The sequence below is a fragment of the Rhineura floridana genome, chromosome 9, assembly GCF_030035675.1.
Source record: "Rhineura floridana isolate rRhiFlo1 chromosome 9, rRhiFlo1.hap2, whole genome shotgun sequence".
Lineage (NCBI taxonomy): Eukaryota > Metazoa > Chordata > Lepidosauria > Squamata > Rhineuridae > Rhineura > Rhineura floridana.
The window spans coordinates 42,085,244-42,099,901 of record NC_084488.1 but is presented as its reverse complement, the minus strand read 5'-3'; the positions used below and the strand labels follow the sequence as shown (position 1 = coordinate 42,099,901).

Genomic DNA, 14,658 nt, shown 5'->3' with positions numbered 1-14,658 from the left:
GCATTGTAGTAGAACTGATACAATCAGCCCTTCTATCGTAGATATAGCCAGCTCACTGCAAGCACTTGAAGCTGGATGGATATGCCAAGCCTCTATTTATTTAACTGTTCAAGTGAAGGAAATGCATTTTAAAAGGCTGCTTTGTCTGTACTAGAGTAGTGCAGCAGGAAACATAGTTTGCCAAAGTGGAGCCTCATTTCTTCAACATCTCAGCTGTGCAGCTGTTTTGGCTAGCTGGCACAAGGATATGCAGTGAGAGACTGGTCTGTCTTGTCATTCATCCAACACAATGACAACAAAACCTTTGGTGGTGCAATGATGCAGGGAAACCAAAGGGAGTCAGGAGGTCACAACAAGGCTGGGAGGTCATAACAAGGAGGCAGGAGAACAACAAAAAGGGAGGTAAAAGAAGACATAGGAAGTCAAGAAGTAGCTTGAGCGAAGGCAAAAATCTAATCCCCAGAATGTGGAGAGAAGCAGAAAGCAAAATTAAAAAAAGGAACAAGGTGTTTAAACTGTTACCAGCAGCATGTAAGTTATATATAAGAACAAATAAAACATATCCATCTTAAAATGTTGAACATGCTAATACTTTTTTCTTTGAAAAAGTGAAAGGCAATTAAAGAAAGCCACTATAACATACTTTTAAGCATACAAATACTACTGAATACTAATTTTCAGCAAACCAGTTTTTAAAAAGAAATCCTCAGTCTTAAATAGTACTGTTCCACATGCCCTGCAGTTTAAGTAGTGCCCTTCATTCCCCATTCTTGACATAATCATCTTTCCTCATTTGTTATGCCGAGAGATTGATATTGCAGTGGATTGGAGGGAAAATTATTAGGTTCTTTTGTTTGCCTGTAAAATGTGTGTGTGTGGGGGGGAGCCAAATCTCTACAACTTTCCAAGCATGTCCAGTAATGGTGATCTGAATAGGTTGTCTCCTACTTCAACCGACAAAAATTCCAGACTCCATACTGAGAAAAATTGTGGTGGGGGACCTTTATTTTGAGTCACCTTACTATTTTTAGTACCTTATCAAGGTACATATGCTTGAGGGCAGGGATGGCTAACCCATGGGCCACAGATAGTGGCTAGCACCCAGAGCTTTATTTCCCAATCTCAGCTCTTGCAATGTCAGTTTGGAATATTAAAGCTAATCAGTGTGACAAAGAAGTGCTGACAGATATCCAGATTCTGTGCTGCATTTACACAGTACCACATTAAACAGTGATCACAAACGCTCGAGATCATCACTGGAGACTAATGACCAGTTCATGCAACCCTTGGGTATATTGCTGGCTGCTGAATTCATATTCTGAATTTCAGTTATTTGTTTTGCAAAGTGTATTTTCATGGACACAAACTGCAGGGCAGCCTTGTCACTGCAAACAATCCTAAGTTTGCAGGTTTGTTCTTTATTATTAATTCCTGTCTCAGTGTATCATATTTTACTTTTTTGGTCAATTTTCTCTTTCTTTGTCCTTTCCCATTGCTGTTGGTGTCTCCCTGAGTTTGGTTCCTCGTCCTTTTTCTTTCTGTTTCTTCTGTTAAGCATTTCTCAGTGGAAGGGAAGACTTAGGCGAAATTCAGGCTGCCTGTATGAACAGAAAAAGTACTGTGTAAAGAACTGGCTCTAAACTGGCAGGACCTTGAAAACCTGGCTCTTCAGGCAGGCGTTTGGGGTGGGTTAGGTTTTAGTCTTATTGTTGGAATTTTAAGGTTTTAATGTGAATTATATGTTTTTAGGTTGTACGTCGCCCAGAGTGGCTGGTAAACCAGCCAGATGGGCAACTAATAAATTTAATAAATAATAAATTTAATAAATAATAATAATAAAAATTATAAAGTAAGAGTTAAACAATGTTTTACAGTGGCATTATTATGACTGTTAAGTAGGTTTATTTATCAGAAGAAGTGTTTTGGCTAAAGTGGAACTTGACCTATTTGCCATATTTCTCTGCAGTTCTAACCTCTCAGTAGCTGTCATGTGCCCAGGTGTATTTGTATTTCATTAACATCTTGCTTCAAACATTCCCGATTTTTTTACCAAGGGTAAAAAGAAAAATGTATGCCCAACTGCCTTTTTCTGTAGTAAAACAAATATTTAAATATCAATAGCAATGTAAACTGCATTTTGTCATTTATAATGTCAACTTTTGCACCACATGGCCTTAAGCTGGAGGACAGTACAAACATCACTTAGCTTCTGCAAATTAAGCCCCTCTGAGCGTTCCATCCTCAAAGCTGTATAACTGCCACCTTGGTAACACCATTTGTATGTTAACCTGCTGATGAAAGCAGAAGCTGAAACATTTTGCTAGTAAAATAAAAACCTCTGTTTCGTATACAATGTATATATGTATCATTGACACATCTTATTATGATAGTTGCCAGTGTGTTATTTTCAAGTTTTTGACTTAAAGGTTCCTTTCCTCCGCCCCTCCAAAAAAGAATGAACATGCAAGCCATGGAATGGGCAACAGCTTTATTAATTTACTGAGATTATTATTATTATTATTTATTAGATTTATATACCGCCCCACTAGCATAGCTCTCTGGGCGGTGTACAACAGAAAATACAAAATACATCTCATAAAATTGCATAATAGATATTACAAAAATGTATAAAGTGCAGAAATCAGATTACATAATTTTTTTTAAAAAAATTAAATTAAAACGCCATAGAAAAGAGGCAGGTCTTAAGCTGGCGCCGAAAAGACAGCAGCGTCGGCGCCATATGCACCTCAACGGGGAGACTATTCCAGAGTTCGGGGGCCACCACTGAGAAGGCCCTAGTTCTTGTCACCACCCTCCGAGCCTCTCTATGAGTCGGGACTCGGAGGAGGGCCTTCGATGTAGAGCGCAGTGTCCGGGCAGGTTCATATCGGGAGAGGCGTTCCAACAGGTATTGTGGTCCCTGTTGATCTGCAGTGAGCATAAATATGATTGCTCTGTGCTTGGCTTCACCTGCTCACTGAAGTGAGTGGGCAAGGAAAAGCACAGAGTGTTCATATTTATGCTCATTACATATCTTGTTAAGTGATTGCCGCATTCCATCATGTCTGGACACTGTAGATGTGAGGAGACAAACAGGGAGGTTCCCCTTCCATGACCTCTTGTTGGCCAGTTGTAAGAGCCCAGTTCACCATAAAGATATGTCAAGGTGCTCACAAAAGCAGCTTCTATTTAAGTCTCTGACTTCACTGCACTTGCTAGCTGCACCAAATTAAATGTTGCACCAAACCAGCCAAATTACCATATCTCCCTACTAACTGTAATAACATGAAGTCGGGAAGAAACAGAGGTTCTCATGATATGCTAATTGCGGGGGTACCAAAAAATGCTACTTTACCTCACAAATGATGACTGCCTAATCTCATACTATAAATTATATAAACTATAATTTATATAAACTATAATTTATATATATATTATATACCTTCCATTTGTCTATTGTCTGGCTCTTATCCTGCCACTGTATGTCTGGACTTATTTGTATACTCCAGGGTGAGAGTGGCCAATGTTGTGTCCTCCAGATCTTGTTGGACTACAACTCCCATCATGCATGACCATTGGCCATGCTGGCTGGGGCTGAGGGGAGTTAGCCCCCTCCAGATGTTATTAGACTATATGTTGGCTACCCCAGTATAGTCTGTCCTCTGTACTTGCCACACTTCTTTACTGACATGAACTGCAAGTGTGGCAAGGATCAGTATAATAGGTTTTACGTCCAAAACCAAAAAAGACAAGTCTTTTTTTAATGTATCTTCAAAGAAATTCTCAACTGATGTGATGCAGTTCTTATTATTTTTTAAAAACTGCATGTTTACATGTTATATAACTGTAGTATGATACATTTCTGATCCTGGGTTTGGTATATAATCACATTAACATATTTGCATGGTGATACCATGTAGTGTGGCATAGACATGATGTAGTGGTAATAATATTTATCATATTATGGTTTTCGAATGTTCAAATGCATCAAATATATTGGTCCTTACAACCACTTTGTGAGGAAAGTGAGTATTATTCTCACATGGCAAACAGGACAGCCCTGTATTTAACAGCTCCCCTGATATTCAAAGGTGACCAGGAATTTCATGCTGGTGACTGAGCAAGCTTATGAAGGAGAGACAGATCTTGCAACTCTCCTTTGTTTGGTTACCATACTAGCTGTGGAAGAAGGAAAGGCCACAAGCAGCAAAGAAATGGACTGCTTTCTGTCTCTTCCACCAGTCTGCTTGGCATTTGTTTTTATTAACCCCTGTTGAGGTAGTAACCTGCATTTCCACACAGACATGAAACACAGGCTACTAGCCTCTTATCAAGCTAATCAGATTTGTTTTGCAGGCTAGCAGTTTTTGTGAATTTATTTATAAGAATGATTCTGGGATACAGTAGATGGGCTAAAGCCACATACAATCTTATCCTTGAGTTCAATGGAACTGACTCCCAGGTAAGTGTGTGGAACTGCAGCCCAGAGAGTTTATAGCTCAGGTTAGATTTGAACAAGGGAGCTCATATTCATATCTAGAGTTCATACTTTTAAACACTACAACACACCACATCAAGGGTTTTAAAGTATAATTATTCAGCAAGCATTACCCACCTCCATCTTGAAAGAGACTCATTTTCAAATATTACAAAGTTGTTTCACAAATCACATCGCTGCATTTTTTCTAGGTTTGTGCAGTGAGGCAAACTGAAACTGTCTTTTTGATAACCCAATTGTGTAATTGGACATGATAACAACATTGCGTTTTGAGCAAGCCACAAAAAAATCCTGACAGATCCTATGACAATCCCATCTTTTATGCCTGATCATCTAGTAAAGAAAAGAATTAATAGCTAGATATTTCACCCAGTGGAAAGTTTCCTTAGAGAGCCAAGATTAGTGCAGAGCCTGTGGAGCATAATTCATTCATTCATTTCAGATTTTGTCATATTAGTAATAGTTATTTTTTTGTTAGATCATGCCTTTTGTCTTTCTGTGTTGTTTTTTACTTTCTGCACTTTGCATTTTGAGCACCTTTTCCTGTTACCTTCTTTCCACCCAGGGACAGCCAGTCTGGCGGATGGAGAGCTGGCGAAAGGCCCAAAAATGGGGAGTTCCAGGGGCATGGCGGAGTAGCAGCTGGGGGGGACTCTGCAATTCAAATGTTGTTGGACTCCAACTCCCATCAGCATAGCAGTTGTGGTACAACAACATATGGAGAGCCACAGGTTTTCCATTCCTGCTCTCAACTAAGATGTTCTATGTGTTACTGATATAAACATTACTGAGTTTGTATGGAAAGATCCTTTTGGAGCACTTCACTATCCCTTTTTGGTCTTACTACCCTGACCCCTAACTCCAAATCATATATGAACAAGGTAAAAAGTACTGGTCCCTATACTGATCCTTGGGGGACCCCACTTCTTACATCCCTCCATAAGAGGACTTGTCCTTATATCCGATGACTGCTAAGCTTTCTCAATTTTTGGCTGCATACACAGCATACATTTACAGCATGTTGTTTACCCCAAATAATCCTGGAAACTGTAGTTTATTAAAGGTGCTGGAGATTATAGCTCTGTGGGAGGTAAACTATAGTTCTCAGGATTCTTTGGGAGGAATAATGTGCTTTAAATATATGGTGTGATCATGCCCTCTCCATATGCTTATTGATGGCCTTGAATGCTAAAAGTTTACTTAGACAGGATTTACCCTTTGGGAACCATGCTGGTGTGTGTGTGTATAATATGTATGTATGTATATTTGCTCGCCAACCCTCCACCACTCCTACCTCATGCAACTACTAAGTTATCTTTTCACCTTCTCAACCCCATTCCTAAAGCCATTTCTATTCTGCAGCCCTGTTATCACCTTGTCCCCATGCCCATGCCTTTTGATCCTTTTGTGCAACTCGTGCATCTTCTGCCTCTCACACATTGCAACTGCTAAGCACTCCTTTCACCTCCCATCCAATTATGAAGCCACCACCCTATCCTGTTTTAGAGCCCCTTTTGTGCCCCCTTTGGCCTCTCTTCCTCCTCTTCCCTTTTCTCAACTCTCCCTTGCACACAGACCACCCCCATTTCCATGCCTCCTCCCCTTTCTCTTATTTTGCACCCCCCTTTACATGCACACACCAGGGATGGTATGTGTTGCTGTATCTTTCAGATGAATAGCCTCTTAAGGACAAGCCTGTCATTTAGCTTGTTCAGTTGAAGTTCAGTTGATGGATGTTGTACATATATAGGTGTTTGTTTGTTAATAAAATATCTGTTCTAACTTACTACTACATTGAATCTGAAACATCATGTTCAAGACAACACATGGTACCAGAAGTGAAATACTATGGAATATTGGAGGGCTCCACATCCTTATCTCATATGAGGCCACTGAGGAATGAAGAGCGAAATGTTAAGAGTACAGCGAGAAAGGAGGGACACTAAAAGGAGAAAAGTGGCTGTTTTAAACAGTGGCAGGGGTTTGAGTGAAGCAGGGATAGAGGGACACACAGAAAAAATGCGGTTTTAAAGAGTGGCAGGCTTTTAAGTAAAGTGAGCAGGGATTTGAGTACAGTGAGAGGGAGTTGGGAAGCGCTTTGTTATGTTAGTGTTTGTGTTGTACCCATCTCTGCTATTTCGTTTTGTTAAAATGTTTTTAAAACCCTCAGTGTTCCTCGCTTGTCAATCTATTCAGTCTATTCAATCTCTTGTTGCTTTAAACCACTTTTCCTCTGTCAGTGTCCCTCATTTCTTGCTGCCATGCCACAGCCACTGCTGTTGGGCAGCCCTCCTTCTCTTTTGCTCCCCTACCCCATCCTGACTTCGTGCAAATTCCAGGATTGAGATGGGACACTATAGTAATACCTCAGTTAACAAATCCTCCAGGAAGGAAGCTCCTTTTACAAAAGCTTTTTTAAAATATGAAACTGACCAGCTTTGCTTTGCCTTTCAAGCCTGTGCCTTTGCTTTAAGGTGAAACTGAGCAGCCTGTGTCTTTGCTTCCCTATAAATAAACTGATAATTCTGTGCCTTTGCTTTTGCTAGGGTGAAACTGACAAGCCTGTGTATTTGCTTTGCCTTAGAAGAGATCTCTTGCTTTCTCCCAGGGCTGGGGAGGGAAGGATCCAATATGAGGAGGAGAAGGAGGGAGAGTGGGTAGGTGCCAGGTAGGCACCCTTTAAAGCCCCTGTTGAAGCTGCCCCCAACATCTATGAGCAGATGTAGGAACCTATCCCTATTATTTCCATGTTATTCCTATCTCTCGCACCAAAGTTTCTGTTAAAGAAATAATGTCCAGGAACACATCTGTTTGGTTAACTGAGGTATTACTGTACAAATCTTCCAACGGCAGCTGTGCTCTGGCTTCAAGCAAATGCAGGATTGTGATGATGCACTACAAATCCTCCAACGGGGGCTGAGTGATGCCATTTTATGTTTTTATTATATGTAAGACTAGGGGCTGCTGGCTTCACTTGCCAACACCACCTACCATCACCAAAGCTCTCCCCATTCCCCCACGGGTTGCCCGATATCACCCTCCCCCCATGGTTCACCAGGGCTCCCCTCTCCCCTGCAGGTTGCCAGACCTCCCCCACCTCCATTGGTTGCCAGAGTTTCCCCCTTCCCCCAGCAGGTAATCAAAGCTCCCCCTGTCCCCAGCAGGTCACCAGAGCTCCCCCTCTCCTCAGTGGATCACCAGAGCTCCCCCCTCTACCCAGAGGGTTGTCAGAACTCCCCCTCCCCCCCCCACAGGTCAATAAAGTTCCCCCTTTGCAAGTGTGATGCTTACAAATTATATATAGGAAGAGAGAAAGGAGGAAGTGTAAAATTAGTACATTTATTCTGTACAGTAGGGCCCCACTCATACGGTGGGTTACGTTCTGGACCCCCACTGAAAAGTGAAAACCGCTGAAAAGCAGCTCATTGAATAGAATGGCACACAACGCCCCAAAACCGCTGTAAAAGCGGAACAAGTGCCATATGTATGAGGCTTTAGTCTAATTGCGTCTAATTGAGACTGCTGCATTAGTGAAGCGCTGTAAAGCGAAGCGCTGTAAAGCGGGACCCTACTGTATCGGTTTCATTCTGTCATTGCAGAATTTACCTTTAACTGCAGCCATATTTGAGTACATATGGTTTTGAGATTGATGGATACAAGCAGCTGTTTTAACTACATTACTTTTACAGATTTTTATTTGCAAATATAATTATGCTTTTCAAAATTACACTTAGCAGTCATTGTCTTCACATCTTTCCAAATATGCTGATTAAATATTTAAATTCTGTTAAGAGCAAGAGTGCAAACGTAAGGTTAGGAGAATTTTAGCACTAAAAAGCAATAAAAAATGTAAACGGGGCAATTCACGTCCAGTCTGAATGGTATCCTTAATTTGACACAAGGAAATATTTCCTCCGCTATAAGAAACCAAGCCTTCTACAGTATTGAGGCTGTTCTGCTAGATGAATGTGTTTAAACATTGTGGAGGGTGAAAGTATTTAAAAAAAACACTAGGGAAGACCATTCTAACTATAGCATTTTAGAAAGAAAGTATTGAAAAGGAGACTCCCCTCTCCCCAAAATACACTCTCCTACAATCCATACTAGATGTTTAGTTCCTCAATAATGGTACTGATAAAGTTTATCTGTGTAATATAGGAAGTAGCCTATATATTTTTATACCAATAAATGCTGTGTATACCTGTCTGGTGAACTAAAACTAAGCAGAAAAACTGCTCTCTTAACTATTTCTGAACATCTGTGAGATGAGCAGTATAAAATAAGATGTTCTATAGCCTTTTCTGGATTGTTGGCAAAATTTACAAAATTCATCAATAACGTCATCTTGACATAGCTTGTTCCAACATTCTTATCAAGCAATTTCCTTTGTGATATATATTTTATAGGTTGTAGTGTGAAAACAGAAATGGTAACTATACAATCAAGACCAGATCTTTCATTGATAAAACTCCAAATTGGATTGATCTAATCCACTCACAGGAATATATTTTGTTTTCAACCATCAAATAACAAGAGATATGGGCACAGCATTAGAAAGGCTAGGCGAGTTTTCATGGGAGTATGAACTGCATTTATTGTGCACCTAAATTTTATGTGTACATTTTTGCTTGCAGAAAATAAATTTGAAGCACAATACATTAGTTATTTTAAACAATATTATATACATCAACCAAATAATAAACACAAATTCAAGTAAATGACCAAACAATAGCTGTTACATATACTTCCAATACATTTAGAAATATCTCAGAGATGAGGTCAGGTCTCCTGCTCCCCTGGTGCATTCACTATAGCTGTCCAATTTCCTTGCTTTTTAAAGTTTGATAGAAATATCTGTGGCCTATAGCTACATTCTTAAACCACAAGGTTTTTTGCCTATTAGTGAATTTCCCTGCTTTTTAATCCAGGAGGTAAGAAATGGGGTCCTGTGCAAGTTTGCTGAGAATGCATTGATCATTTGCATGCTTATTGAGTTCAGTGGGATTTACTCCACTGCAATCATGCTTAGGATAGGGGAAACTGGCCACAGGGGATGGGGAGGGGGGAGGAGGAGGAGGGAGGGAAATGCAGAGGGGAGGACTGGGATGGGAGCAGAATGGATGGGGACGGGGAGGAGAAAGACAGGTTTGATCATTTACATGTTTATTGAATTCAATGCGATTTACTCCTGTGCAATCATGCTTAGGATAGGTAAAACTGACTGGGGGGGAGGGCTGGAGTGGGCAAGGGAGGAGGAAGAAGGAAGAGGGGAGGGGGGGAAGGAAAGGGAGAGGAGAGGGGGGAAAGCAGGTCTGATCATTTGCATGCTTATACAGTTCTATGGTATTTACTTCCATGCAATCATGCTTAAGATAGGTAAAACTGACATGGGGAGGAGGAAGGGGAGGGGGAGGAGGAAGGGGAGGAGGAAGGAGGATATTGGAAGGGGAGGGGGAGGGGGAGGGAGGGGCAAAGGAAGGGGGAGGGGATAGAAGGGAGGAGAAGGGAGGATGGGTTTGATCGTTTGCATACTTTTTGAGTTCAGTGGGATTTATTTCTGTACAATCATGTATGGAAATGGAAATGGACTGCCTTCAAGTCGATCCTGACTTATGTTGACCCTATGAATAGGGTTTTCATGGTAAATAGTATTCAGAGGTGGTTTTACCATTGCCTTCCTCTGAGGCTGAGAAGCAGTGACTGGCCCAAGGTCACCCAGGGAGCTTCACTGCTGTGTGGAGATTCGAACCCTGGTCTCCCAGGTCATACTCCAACACTGACCCAGGGGAGGGGAGGGGATTGGGTGGGTTGGCCCTGGGCAGAAGGGAAGCCCCTTTCCAAAAGGAAAACATTGTGAACAGTATCATTGTTTTTCAGCGTTTCCCCCACCTTTTTATTCTACAGCAGGCACATGTAGCCTCCCACCCAAATTTGAACCAAAGCTGTTCCTGGCCACATCCACACCAGGCCTTTATTTCACTTTGGACAGTTATGGCTTCTCTCAAAGAATCCTGGGAAGTGTAGTTAGTGAACGGTGCTGAGAGTTGCTAGGAGACACCCTGTTCCCCTCACAGACCTTCAATCAAAGTGGAATAGGAGTCTCTTCTCAGCACCCTTTACAAACTACACTTCCCAGGATTCTTTGAGGGAAGCCACAACTGTCTCACGTGAAATCAAAGTCTGGTGTGGGTGTGGCCCCCTGATTAGCCAAGCCAAGCAGCTGGGAGTCTGGCTTTTAGAACACTGACAGTTGGTTCTTACTGTGCATGACCCGCATTATCATTGGGTTCAAGCCAAAATTTCTTAAATTAATTAAAAGTCAGCCAGACATTTTTTTTAACTTTTAAACTGCAGAATATGAAGGTCAGAGTATGGGGCAATGTCAGTATTAGGATTACAGGTACTCTGTGAACATGGCTGATTTTTAATGAATTTCAACAGATTATGAGAACTCTCAGAGAAAAAAGTCCAAAAGGGCTCAGGGGTTTTTTCCTCTCTTTTTAGACTTTGAACTCTTGATTCTCTCTGACTGTTTTATGTATCGCCATGAAAATTGACAGGGTTGTTAAGCAAGTGTTTCTGAGTTCAGGACTATAAGTTTTGTAAGGTTTTGTTTTGAAATGAGCTTATGGGAAGCCTCAGAATGGCATGGGGGGATATTTTCCATTTAACATTGCAGAATGTGAAAAATCCACGCTGGCTATAGTATACAGCCACTCTTGTGGCTGTATAATAAACAGAACATTACAAATTCCTCCAAATAAACTCTTACTTAGATGGAATGAAAGTCTGAAATGGTTGTTTGTTCATGTGTAAAATAAACTTCCACCCAATTACAACACAATTCTCTGGGTCCGTCTGACCGCTAAGAATCTTAATAAACAACGCCTTTGAATACCATCTGTCTGAAGTAACACATGAGGAATTTTTCCAGCCGTGTGAAATGACTAGTCAGGCTGCAACCATTAATTACTAGCTTTTCCACACAATTACTAGTTCTTTCCACACATTACATTAGTCCCTTCAAACACTGACAATAAACACAGTTCGGGGCCCAGTATCACATTTTCCCCAATAATAGCCCCAATTTCTTTCACCACCTGTTCCCAAAAGAGGCGCACTCCAAGAAAGGTCCACCAGAGGTGCCAGTAAGTCACTTCTCATTGCACTCTGCCCACCTTGGATTTGGGTGAGCAAGACCAGAGTATAATACCAGAGGTGAACAGTCTTCAATCAATTTTCACAAATGTTGGCTAAAGGAGAATGGAAAGGCTTAGTGGTCCAAAGCTTGTTCTAAAGCCAAGGATCCAATTCCTCTCCAATTTCTCTCTCCCAAAGGGCCTTAAGACCAGAAAAGGAATAAAAGGTGGTCCCCAGCAGAATAGATTAGCGATACCAAGCCTGTGTTACACCCTGCAGCAGTGACAGTAAGATGTTCATAAGCTGTTAGGGGCCTGCTAGCTAACAGTTAGTTATCAGCTTCTGTGGCCTTTTTTTCCTGATAGTTGAATGCACACATTACCATGACATGTTAAAATTCCAGAAGAGTGATCATATTAACTAACAGCAAAAAGAAAAACAAGGGTAAGTGACTTAATATGGCATGAGCTTTCATAGGTAAGGTGTATAAAATGGATGAAGCAAACTAAGAATGTGATTTATAATTACACTATCATTGAGTCACAGAAGAAGAAGACTGCTATTTTTTAAAATCTTCCTTTTTTACACAGTCAGAAACTATGAATAAAACAAGGAATTTTAATTGTTATTTTTCTCGGAAATTAAAGGAACAAACTCTTAAATATCATTGGGAGCTTGTGACTGTGGGAGAGAATGGAGATGTTACTGTAAATATCAACACTAAAGATTGTCAAACTTCATCAGCAGATGCTGATAATTCTCCACTGGTGATGGTTAATATTTGCTGTTGGTTGTCAACATCTACTGGAAGAAAGTTAAAAACTATATCAACACCTTCAAATTTCTGACATTCACAGTAACAGACACTGCTAAGTAGTAAATCAGACTAGTTGAAACATTTTGAGTAATGAATATTTAGAACCTGGTCCAAGTGGGAATCAATCTCTGTTATTGTTTTTATTTTGTTTTTTGTATTGAAGTCATTATAGTGAGACAGTGTAACTGACAGTAGATTGACCTTGGGGATTTTGCATACTCATAGTAAACTAAGGAAACTCTAAAACATAAGCAGTAGGCAAGTCATAAAAGGAATTTCAGTTGAAGTGTATTCGAAATACAAGATAATTCTGACAGTGTTCCAGAAATGATGGGGTTTGGACAGGAAAGAGTGGTGTTGGGAATAAGGAGGATTTATTAAGATGTGCGAAATGAAATAGATATTAGAAATGAAGATATGAAACAAAGACCTTTGTATGTATCTTGGGGAAAATGTTCCACTCTAAGGTTGCAATAGCAACAGAAAAGTGGGAGACAATAAAGAGTTCTACATATTTTGTACATATTTATCCTCAACACTATCAACTAGGTTAATCATTTTAATTAGGTGATGCACATGAAAGGGAGGACAAAGTTTCACAAACACTTTTGCACCCCGGAAAGCACATGCTATTGATTGCTTGAAACAGCACAAAAGTACTCAGTGGAGGGGGGGCAATTGGGCCAGTGCTCCTTGTGTTATTATGCTGAAACTGCCACAGTGCAACATGGCAAAACAGGGAGCCATCTCCATTGCCAAATCAATAAGTCTGTCACTACTAAACTGTAAGCAGGCATAAAGTAAGAACCAATAGCCTGAAACAAAAAGGCAGAGGCAGAAGTTGGAGACAGAAGAGACTATGTGTTGCCCAGGTAATATCCAAGCCTGACCTCAATGCCTTTATAGCCCTTCAGTATAGGAGGAAGTTTCCCAGTTCTAGTCCTGGCAGCTGCTAACATAGGCTGACATTCCCTGCCTTGCAGCACTGCAGCAGAATCAGTTCAGTGAAGCAACATAAGGAGTAACTCCAGATAAACGAGAGTGGAGACATTTTGCTCTACCTCAATCCTCTCTTTACCTTGAAAGCTTTTGCAGTACAGATTTTAATGGCAGCCTGCTATGGTAAAAAAGGTAAAGTTGTCCCCGCACTTATAGTGTGAGTCGTTTCCGACTCTTAGGGTGATGTCTTGCGACGTTTACTAGGCAGACCGTATATATGGGGTGGGATTGTCAGTTCCGTCCCCCGGCCTTTCTTTACCCCCCAGCTTATGCCGGGTACTCATTTTACCAACCACAGATGGATGGAAGGCTGAGTGGACCTTGACTCCTTTTACCGGAGATTTGACTTCCTCCTTCCGTTGGAATCGAACTCCGGCCGTGAGCAGAGCTTCGGCTGCGTTACCACTGCTTACCACTCTGCGCCACGGAGGATCTTGCCACGGAGGAGCCTGCTATGGTACCCACAGCAAAAAATTTTGTGACCTAAAAATATTGTGTTGAGTGCTAACACTCACTCACTTGATGCCATGGTAGATTGCTGGAAGTAAAGCACAATCCACGCATTGAGCCTCCTGAGAAATAGTTTTAAGTCACCCGTACCCCGAATCGCTATCCTTTCTAATCATTGACTTTAATGGGCATCACTTCCCTTAAGTTCTTGGAATATCATCTGCAAAACCAGGGATTAATCAGATTCAGTTCTTTTTGAATACTTGAGGAGAAACAACAGAGCAGCTACATTCTGCTCTTTGCCATCTTTGTTTCATTCAGTTGACTGATAGAATAGATATAACACGTTACAGAATCATCATGCATTGTAAGAATTTTCTTAAGAAAACCCCTTCTTTCAAGATGAAGTGAGTTGCTCTGGGAATGAATAGGGGAAGTACTACAGACTGTTTTTTTGTATTGATATGGGAGTTGTGCTGTAGTAAGAAGTGGCTGGGCATTAGAGATGTGGACCAATGTACCTGAGGGACTGCTTACGCCCATATGTACCTGCCCAGGATTTAAGATCATCTGCCTCTGGTCTCCTCTGCGTGCCTGGAGTGAAAGATGTTAGATTGACAGGCACACAGGAGAGAGCTTTTTCAGTTGTGGCCCCCAAGCTTTGGAATACTCTACCCCAAGAAGTTCGCTCTGCTCCCTCCCTGTTGGTTTTCCGGAGACTTCTGAAAACGATCTTGTTCCGGAGAGCCTTTGG

At 41.1% G+C, this 14,658-nt stretch overlaps 1 protein-coding gene across 13 annotated transcripts in view; it reads left to right on the top strand.

The window, feature by feature from the left end:
- TENM3 (teneurin transmembrane protein 3) overlaps positions 1–14,658 on the top strand; it is a 711,055-nt gene that overhangs the window by 487,093 nt on the left and 209,304 nt on the right. The window contains exon 1 of one of the 13 annotated variants that reach the window (XM_061585262.1): positions 13,854–13,911. The exons of the other annotated variants lie outside the window; for them this stretch is intronic. The gene's annotated coding sequence lies outside the window, so the exon portion shown is untranslated. Of the gene's footprint in view, positions 1–13,853; positions 13,912–14,658 lie in introns of those variants that run through there. 13 annotated transcript variants of the gene reach the window in all.